General features: G+C 57.2%; 1 protein-coding gene and 1 long non-coding RNA gene across 8 annotated transcripts in view; one reads left to right on the top strand and one right to left on the bottom strand.

The window, feature by feature from the left end:
• LOC144216945 (uncharacterized) overlaps window positions 1-6,381 on the top strand; it is a 7,763-nt gene extending 1,382 nt beyond the window's left edge. Inside the window, exons 2-4 of one of the 2 annotated variants that reach the window (XR_013330805.1) lie at window positions 2,995-3,277; window positions 4,950-5,107; window positions 6,160-6,381. This is a non-coding gene — a long non-coding RNA (uncharacterized LOC144216945). Of the gene's footprint in view, window positions 1-2,570; window positions 3,278-4,949; window positions 5,108-6,159 lie in introns of those variants that run through there. The other variant, XR_013330804.1, reaches the window with a different exon arrangement.
• Window positions 1-6,628, bottom strand: part of ZMIZ1 (zinc finger MIZ-type containing 1) — a 202,167-nt gene that overhangs the window by 152,551 nt on the left and 42,988 nt on the right. The window contains exon 1 of one of the 6 annotated variants that reach the window (XM_077746410.1): window positions 4,163-4,938. The exons of the other annotated variants lie outside the window; for them this stretch is intronic. The gene's annotated coding sequence lies outside the window, so the exon portion shown is untranslated. Of the gene's footprint in view, window positions 1-4,162; window positions 4,939-6,628 lie in introns of those variants that run through there. 6 annotated transcript variants of the gene reach the window in all.

The following is a 6,628-nucleotide window of genomic DNA, read 5'->3' as shown; positions in this document are numbered from 1 at the left end:
AGGAAAGTGGTAAAGAGGGCAGGCAGGAGGGAGGCAGAGATGAGGGGGGGAAGGGGGGAGGGGGGAAGACAGGACGGGAGGAGGAGGGGATGGAGAGGATGTGGGCAACAGCCCAGATGCAACGGGCACGGATGAAAATGGCAGGGATGAGAAGCAGAAAGACGGAAAGGGAGCCGGGGTCAGGGAGGGAGAGGGCGCTGGAACACGGAGAGACAGAGGAAGCACACCCGCCCACCGAACATTAAATACCTAACAGGAGATGACAAATCAAATGGGAATTACTGCGGTAAAAACATAATTAGAAACTTGATTGAAGTTAAACAGAATTTACATAACACTGCAAATTAACTTTACACGGAAACTATTCACTGGGAAGGCAATGAAAAGGCATTTCATTAGTAATCTATATTTAAACAATAGGCACAATGGAGCCTTCTGATGAGGAACTTGGTGCCTTCAACCAGAGCGAGTGCCAGCGGCTCTGGAGGACAGAAGGCTGCGGGCGCTCCAAGGGGAAGTGGGTCGGGTCCGGGGCCGCATCCCTGCACCTGCTAGCAGGGGCCGGGGCTGGGTGGACGCAGGGGGCCAGAGGAGATTCTGCTATACGTCCTGCCCTCGGCTTGCTGTGTGGCCCCGGACAAGTATCTTACCTTCTCTGGGCTTCCGTTTCCTCATCCGCAAAATGAGGAATTTGGAGAGGAGGCCTACAGGAAGGGGCCTGCGAGTCTGGGTGTTCTAGAAGGGCCCAGGAGATGATGGAGAGGGCAGAGGTTAAGAGTCTGGGCTTGGGATTCACATGGACTCGGTTCAGAGCTCTGCCTTGCTACTTATTAGCTGTGGCATCATGCAAGTGTCTTCCTCTCTGGTCCTGGTTTACCCATCTGTTCAATGGAGAGAAGTCCACTCCCGCCCGGACATCACCCAGGCAGTGGAAGGGTTTAGGGAGAGACTGGGTGGGGACAGGCTTAAAGAAAAATGAGTCTAAAGGCACAGGATTACTCCTACCATCCGCCCAGCACGCTAATTAGATTACCTGCAGCCTCCTGCCACAGAGCCAATGCATCATCACAGAGGCTTCCCACAGCCCCCCAACCCCGTCCCCCATGCAGAGTCAGAGGGCCATCTCTCCGAGCAACTTGGGAGGGGGCCCCCAAGTCCCTGCCTGGTCCCATCCTATTCTCAGCAGGGAGATGTCTCCTAGGTCTCAGCCACCTCCCAGTCATAGGAGGCTGTATGCCCAGGTGGATGGGCTGGACTCTGCGCCAAGAGCCTCCCCCCCCACCCCCCCGCCACCCCGGGCCGGCTACATGCCCCCTCTCCCTCCTGTGACACTTCTCGGGCCCCAGTGAGCACCTGCCCTGCCCAGGCAGCGGCCCCTCTGCAGCCTTCCCTGAGAGCCAGGCGCATCCCCTCTGAGAGCTGAGTGCGAGGCACTACAGACTCACAAAGGTGGCTGCCTCCCCCCCACCCAAACTCACGCACAATCGCCCACCAAAGGCAGAGAGCTCCTCTGCTCGAACTGGTGAGCGGGAGCAGAGCAGCTCTGACACACACTCATAGTCCAGGAAGTTTCTAGGGTTTCTTTTAAGATAAAGGATCCAGCAGTGCTTAGAGATTCAATAGGAAGCGGCTGGGTGCCCTCCCCCCTGCAGGCAGCTCAGAGCAGCTGCCTTCAGCCCTGTGTTTTCAGACAAGTGCTCCAGGCAAGGGGGAGGTCTCTGGAGCCCAAGAGCCTCACAGAGGAGGTGGGAGGTCAGGACAGGTAGAAGCTTCTTAAAAGGAAAGCGCAGAGTGTGCAGACATCAGGGCAAGGGACTCAGCTGAGACCAGAGAGTGCAGGCCCCGGTGACGGGGAGGGTCCCGGGATGTGGGCTCACCCTCAATCCAGGCACCGGTGGGCCCCTGGCCCCTGCGTGGTTTTTCCTTCCTCTCTTCCACTCCTCTCCAAATATGGCTCCTTTATTGAGGTATCTGAGCCTTTCCTATACTGTTCCCTCTGCCTGGAGCATCCGTTCCCTGCGGTGCCGGCAAAATTATCCTTGTCCATTAAAAGCCTGCTCTCTCGGTTCTTCCACATACCTGGCTGCACCCTCTCGGTCTCCCTTGCCGCCTCCACCCTATCCTCACTCCCTCCAAGGGCTGGATCCCCATGACTCAGACTCAGGACTCCGATCTGCTCCCTCTCCACTGGCTCCCAGGGTGACCTCATCAGCCTCACGGTCACAACGTCTTCCGTGCACATCAGCTCCCACATTTCTATCTCCAGTCAGGACCGCTCTGCCTCCCAGACTCATATATCCAGCTGCCTACTCAAGCTTTCCACTCAGGTGTCTCAAAGGCAAGTTCACGTGTCTAAGACACAACTCCTCGGCTTCCTTCAGCCCTCCCCCACCATCATTCCTGGCTGAGTAAATGACCTCTCTGTTCTACTGGTGGCTCCTGTCCCGAACCCGAGAGCCTTCCTTGACTGTCCCTGCCTTCTCTCATGCAGCACCTCGAATCCACACGCAAGCCTGTCTGCAAGGTCTCTGAAGTACATTCGACTCCCATGGCCCCCCACCCCTTCCCCTGCTATCCCTAGACACCAAGCCGCCACCCTTTCCACGTGGGTCCCAGCCACCTCCCTGCTCTACTCCTGCCTGCCTGCATGAGTGGGTCCCCCAGGATCTCTCTGATTCCCAGCCCCTCATTCGCTGCAGCCATATGGCTTCCCTCCTGCTGCCTTGAACATGCCAAGCACCCATCTCACTCCCTCCTTCCGTTTACGTCTCTGTTCAAACGCTTCCGTGACCATCCTTTGCCCGAGGGTGTCCACTTTACCCCACCCGGCAGGCTCTGTTCCTCTACTCTGCCAACCTTCCTTCTTGGAGCCCAGCATCACCTGACATATTCTATATCACATTTTCGGTATTTCCTGCCCCTGCCTCTTCGTGAGAATGCAAGCGCCACGAGGAAAGGAAGTTTGGTTCATTTTATTCCCTGCTGTGTCTCCAGAACATCGAGTGGTTCCCTGCGCGGAGACTTTCTCAATGAACATCTGGGGCAGGAATCAGTGAACAGGGTCACTTTCTCCAGGAAGCCTTCCCTGAATGCCTGCCTGTAGAACCATCGCATGGCTCTCCTCTTCCCTTCCCTGTGTAATCAAGGATACCACACAAGCCTTGAGCACTGAACTTACGGAATTGGGCCTGACTCTGGGATCACGTGTGCACCATCTCAAGGCAGAGCTGGATCCAAACCCAGGCCTTAGCGCAGGCCTGCCTTGGTAGAAGGCGCAGTGAGTGTTTGATGTGCGAGCTAATGGCTAAATGGGTGGTTTGGAAGGATGGGTGGAGGAGCGGAGAAGATGGATGGGTGGATGAGTGAATGGTAAGGATGGGTGGTGGGAGCACGGATGGATGGAGGGGTGGGTCCCACGGTGTCACACAATAGAGACTGGTGGTGTCCTGGGCTCACGGGCCCGACTTCTATGGGGTGAATGGACTGGCCCAGAGCAGTGTAGTAGAAGTCAAAGTGCCGAACCTGATCAAGGCAGACAGGATGAAGGAGAGCCACTTTGGTGTGACCAGACTTTGCTGTGTGACCCCGGCAGGACCATTCAGCTATTCTGTGCCTTGGTCTTGCCATCTAAAAACACAGATGACCATTCCTGCCCAGAGCTGCCAGAGGAATCACTCCGAAGTTTCAAACACTGCCACAAAGGAGGCCACAGCCACATTTCCGACTCACGTGTCTGGCTGGTTCTGCCTTAGAAAACTCTCTCTTCTCGAGCCCCATCGGGCCCTGCGGACCTGTGGCCTTAATGCTCAATCCACAAGGCCTGGGACCCCTGGCCATGCCTATGGAGTTCAAAGTGAACCAGGCTGCTAAGACAGATTAACTCCAAATAGCCATCAGGCCTAACTGGTTCATTCATGCAATCCTCAAGAATTGGAATACATGGTGACCCATTTCAGAGATGGACAAACTGAGGCCCAGAGCATTTTGTGCCGGGCGCACACAAGGAGTCACAAAGAAGCCCTGCAGCTTGAGTCGAGGGCTGGGAGAAAAGGCTGACAGCCCTCGGCTCAGGGACCACCCCCCACCCGGACATCGCTACCTGGCTCCCTAACCGCGGCCCCTGGCTGGGCTTCCGGTGACTGCAGCAGGGCCCTGTTGTTACCTGTCTAGGTCTGGCAGCTGAGTGAAGGACAGCAGCTCTCTTCCTCATACCCCTCACAGCATTGGTCTGACACCCACAGGCTTCCGCTCCGTGTCCTGGGTACAGAGAGACGGGACACGTGCGAATAGCCAGGGACACAGTAGGAGTCCGCTCCCTCCCACTTCAGTCGCCCATAACCAGGCTAATCTCAGTGGCCTCTCAGGCCACTTACGCACATCCCGGGATGCCTGATTTATCAGGGGCCCTGTCTCCCAGACCCTGTGGCGCTCCAGCGAGCCGGCCAACTGCTCCTGGCGGGAGTCTTTAAAACTAAAACACACATCTAGGGTTTGTTTCTTCTGGGGCTTGGGGGTATTGCGCTGTTGTCTTTTTCTTCCTGGTGAGAGAAGCAGAAAGCCCTGGCCTTCCTGTGCGGCCCCCCGGCAGGGTGATGGGGAGAAGCTGTTGGGGTATTTTTAGCCAGCTACAGGCTCCCCCACCCCCCCAGTGTCTCCTCTCTGCTGTGCCTGGCTCCGGGGAATTATCTCACACGGCCGGCCGGCAGCCACTTCTAAAGCCACTCTCTGACCCCTGCCTGAATTCCTTCCTCATTATGAACCGCTCACCAGATCTGTGACCAACGCTTCGAGCCATTTTCTGAGCACGTACCTCTTCAGAAACCCAACTTGCTTCTTGCCCTTAGTGATTCTTGGTCCCGGCTGAGTCCTAGCTGTATGATGATTCAATGAATATATATTTGTTTGATTTAATATTTACCTTTACTTCAAGTCACTTTTTTTTTTTTTAGCTTCAAGAAATCTGGCCTCGGCCAAATTGATCATAGCCACGAAGTACGTAGCTGGATATGTTAATTCTATATTGCCAATGTGCCTTCATAAACACACAACCCAGGGAAGAAGAGCGGAGGTCTTTCGGCGACTATCTAATTCCAGGATCTGGTCACAGGTTAGCAGAATCATGTGGGCCAGGTTTTGGCAAACTCATTGTTGTTTATCAGCCCTCTCTTCCCATACAAGAGAAAGTCGTGGCCGGGGGTGGGGTGGGGCGGGCGAGGATGGCTGCCTAACAGGGCCCCAGAATCTGCTAGCGTATGATACCAAGGGAGGTACATGGGGGTCAAAGCCATGATGTGCTAGGAACTTAATACTGCCCTCTCTTCCCTCTCTTTCTGGGTAAGACCATTTCTTTCCCCAAACGTGAACTCTGCTGTGGGAATCTAGGCAGGTGAGCACCAAGGTCTTGTGAGGAATTTGGTCCCGGGATGGGGTGTCCCCATGCAGGGCTGCAGGCCACGCCGAGGACCAGGGTCCAAGATGTCACCTTTTCCCAACATTTTCTGAGGCCTCTGGTTCATGCCTGCCCCTTCCATCAGGCTCCCTCGGGCCAGAGCGGGTCAGCAGGGGCTAGATGCATAATCCCCTCTCCAATCAGATTTGAAAGCACAGAATGTCCCCCTGAGCTCCTGTGGCTCCAGGGTGGCCTTTCTGGGCCTGAATGTCCCCAGGTGTGCCTCGAGGCGGGGAGCCTGATGACCCCAGAGGCCTTGGCCTCCAGTTCTGGGACCCCACTGGGCCCCTCCGTCCTTTCCCACTCTGCCCCAAGTTGGAGACCCTGACTGGGCCCCCAGCCCTGTGCCCCGGTGCCTGCCCCTCCTGCTGAGAACAGGATGTGGGTGTCAGGAGGTGAAGGAGAGTGTGGGGTCGGGTGGGGAGTGGCCTCGGGACTGACTTCCTGAAGCCTGATCGGTTTACCACAGTCAGTTGGGCCCAGGACCGCACAGCTGTGAGTTATAAATGTCCCTGTCAGAGCCCAGGCCGGGAGGCCCTGCTGCCGGCGGAGGGGCGAGGGTCCACAGTGCCCACGTCCCCAGGGTCTCCCCAGGTGAGGGCCCATCCTTCCATAAGTGTCCAGCCCTCACGACCCCTGGGCTCTCTCGACGATTCTTGATGCCACGGGGTCTCCTACCGCCTCCCCCTGCCCACTCTTTGCCCTTCCAGGTGTGAATCTTGCGGTTCCAGCTGCCTCGAGAGCTCTCAGGGGGCAGGGACCAGGCTGGGCCCCCACCCGGCACGGAACCTGGGACTCGGCACACAGCCAGCCACCCTGGTGACAGCCTCAGGGGCAACTGTCCCAACTCAGCAACCTGCTTCCCACGACCCCAACCGCCCCTTGTGCCTGCCCACTGGGGCCCACACCGGGTAGGAGGGGGGAGGGGGGAGGGGGGAGGGAGAGGACAGGGCTCCAGCCTGCAGTGCAGGCGCACTCAGGCACATCCGTTCTCCTTCAGGGGACCTTCCTTGAGGGTCCCATTCTCCCTGCCTGCTCTCCTTAGGGCTTCCTCAACCTGGGGGGTGGGGTGTGGATCGCAGTCTGGGGTGCTCAGGGGCGAGCCTACATGGTGAGAAGTTAGGAGCCTTCAGCCCTGAGGCCTGGGCCGTCTTCCTGCTGGGGCCACATGGTGGGCAG

The sequence above is a fragment of the Crocuta crocuta genome, unplaced genomic scaffold, assembly GCF_008692635.1.
Source record: "Crocuta crocuta isolate KB4526 unplaced genomic scaffold, BGI_CrCroc_1.0 scaffold28, whole genome shotgun sequence".
Classification (NCBI taxonomy): Eukaryota; Metazoa; Chordata; class Mammalia; order Carnivora; family Hyaenidae; genus Crocuta; species Crocuta crocuta.
This window is presented reverse-complemented; position numbering and strand designations above follow the sequence as displayed.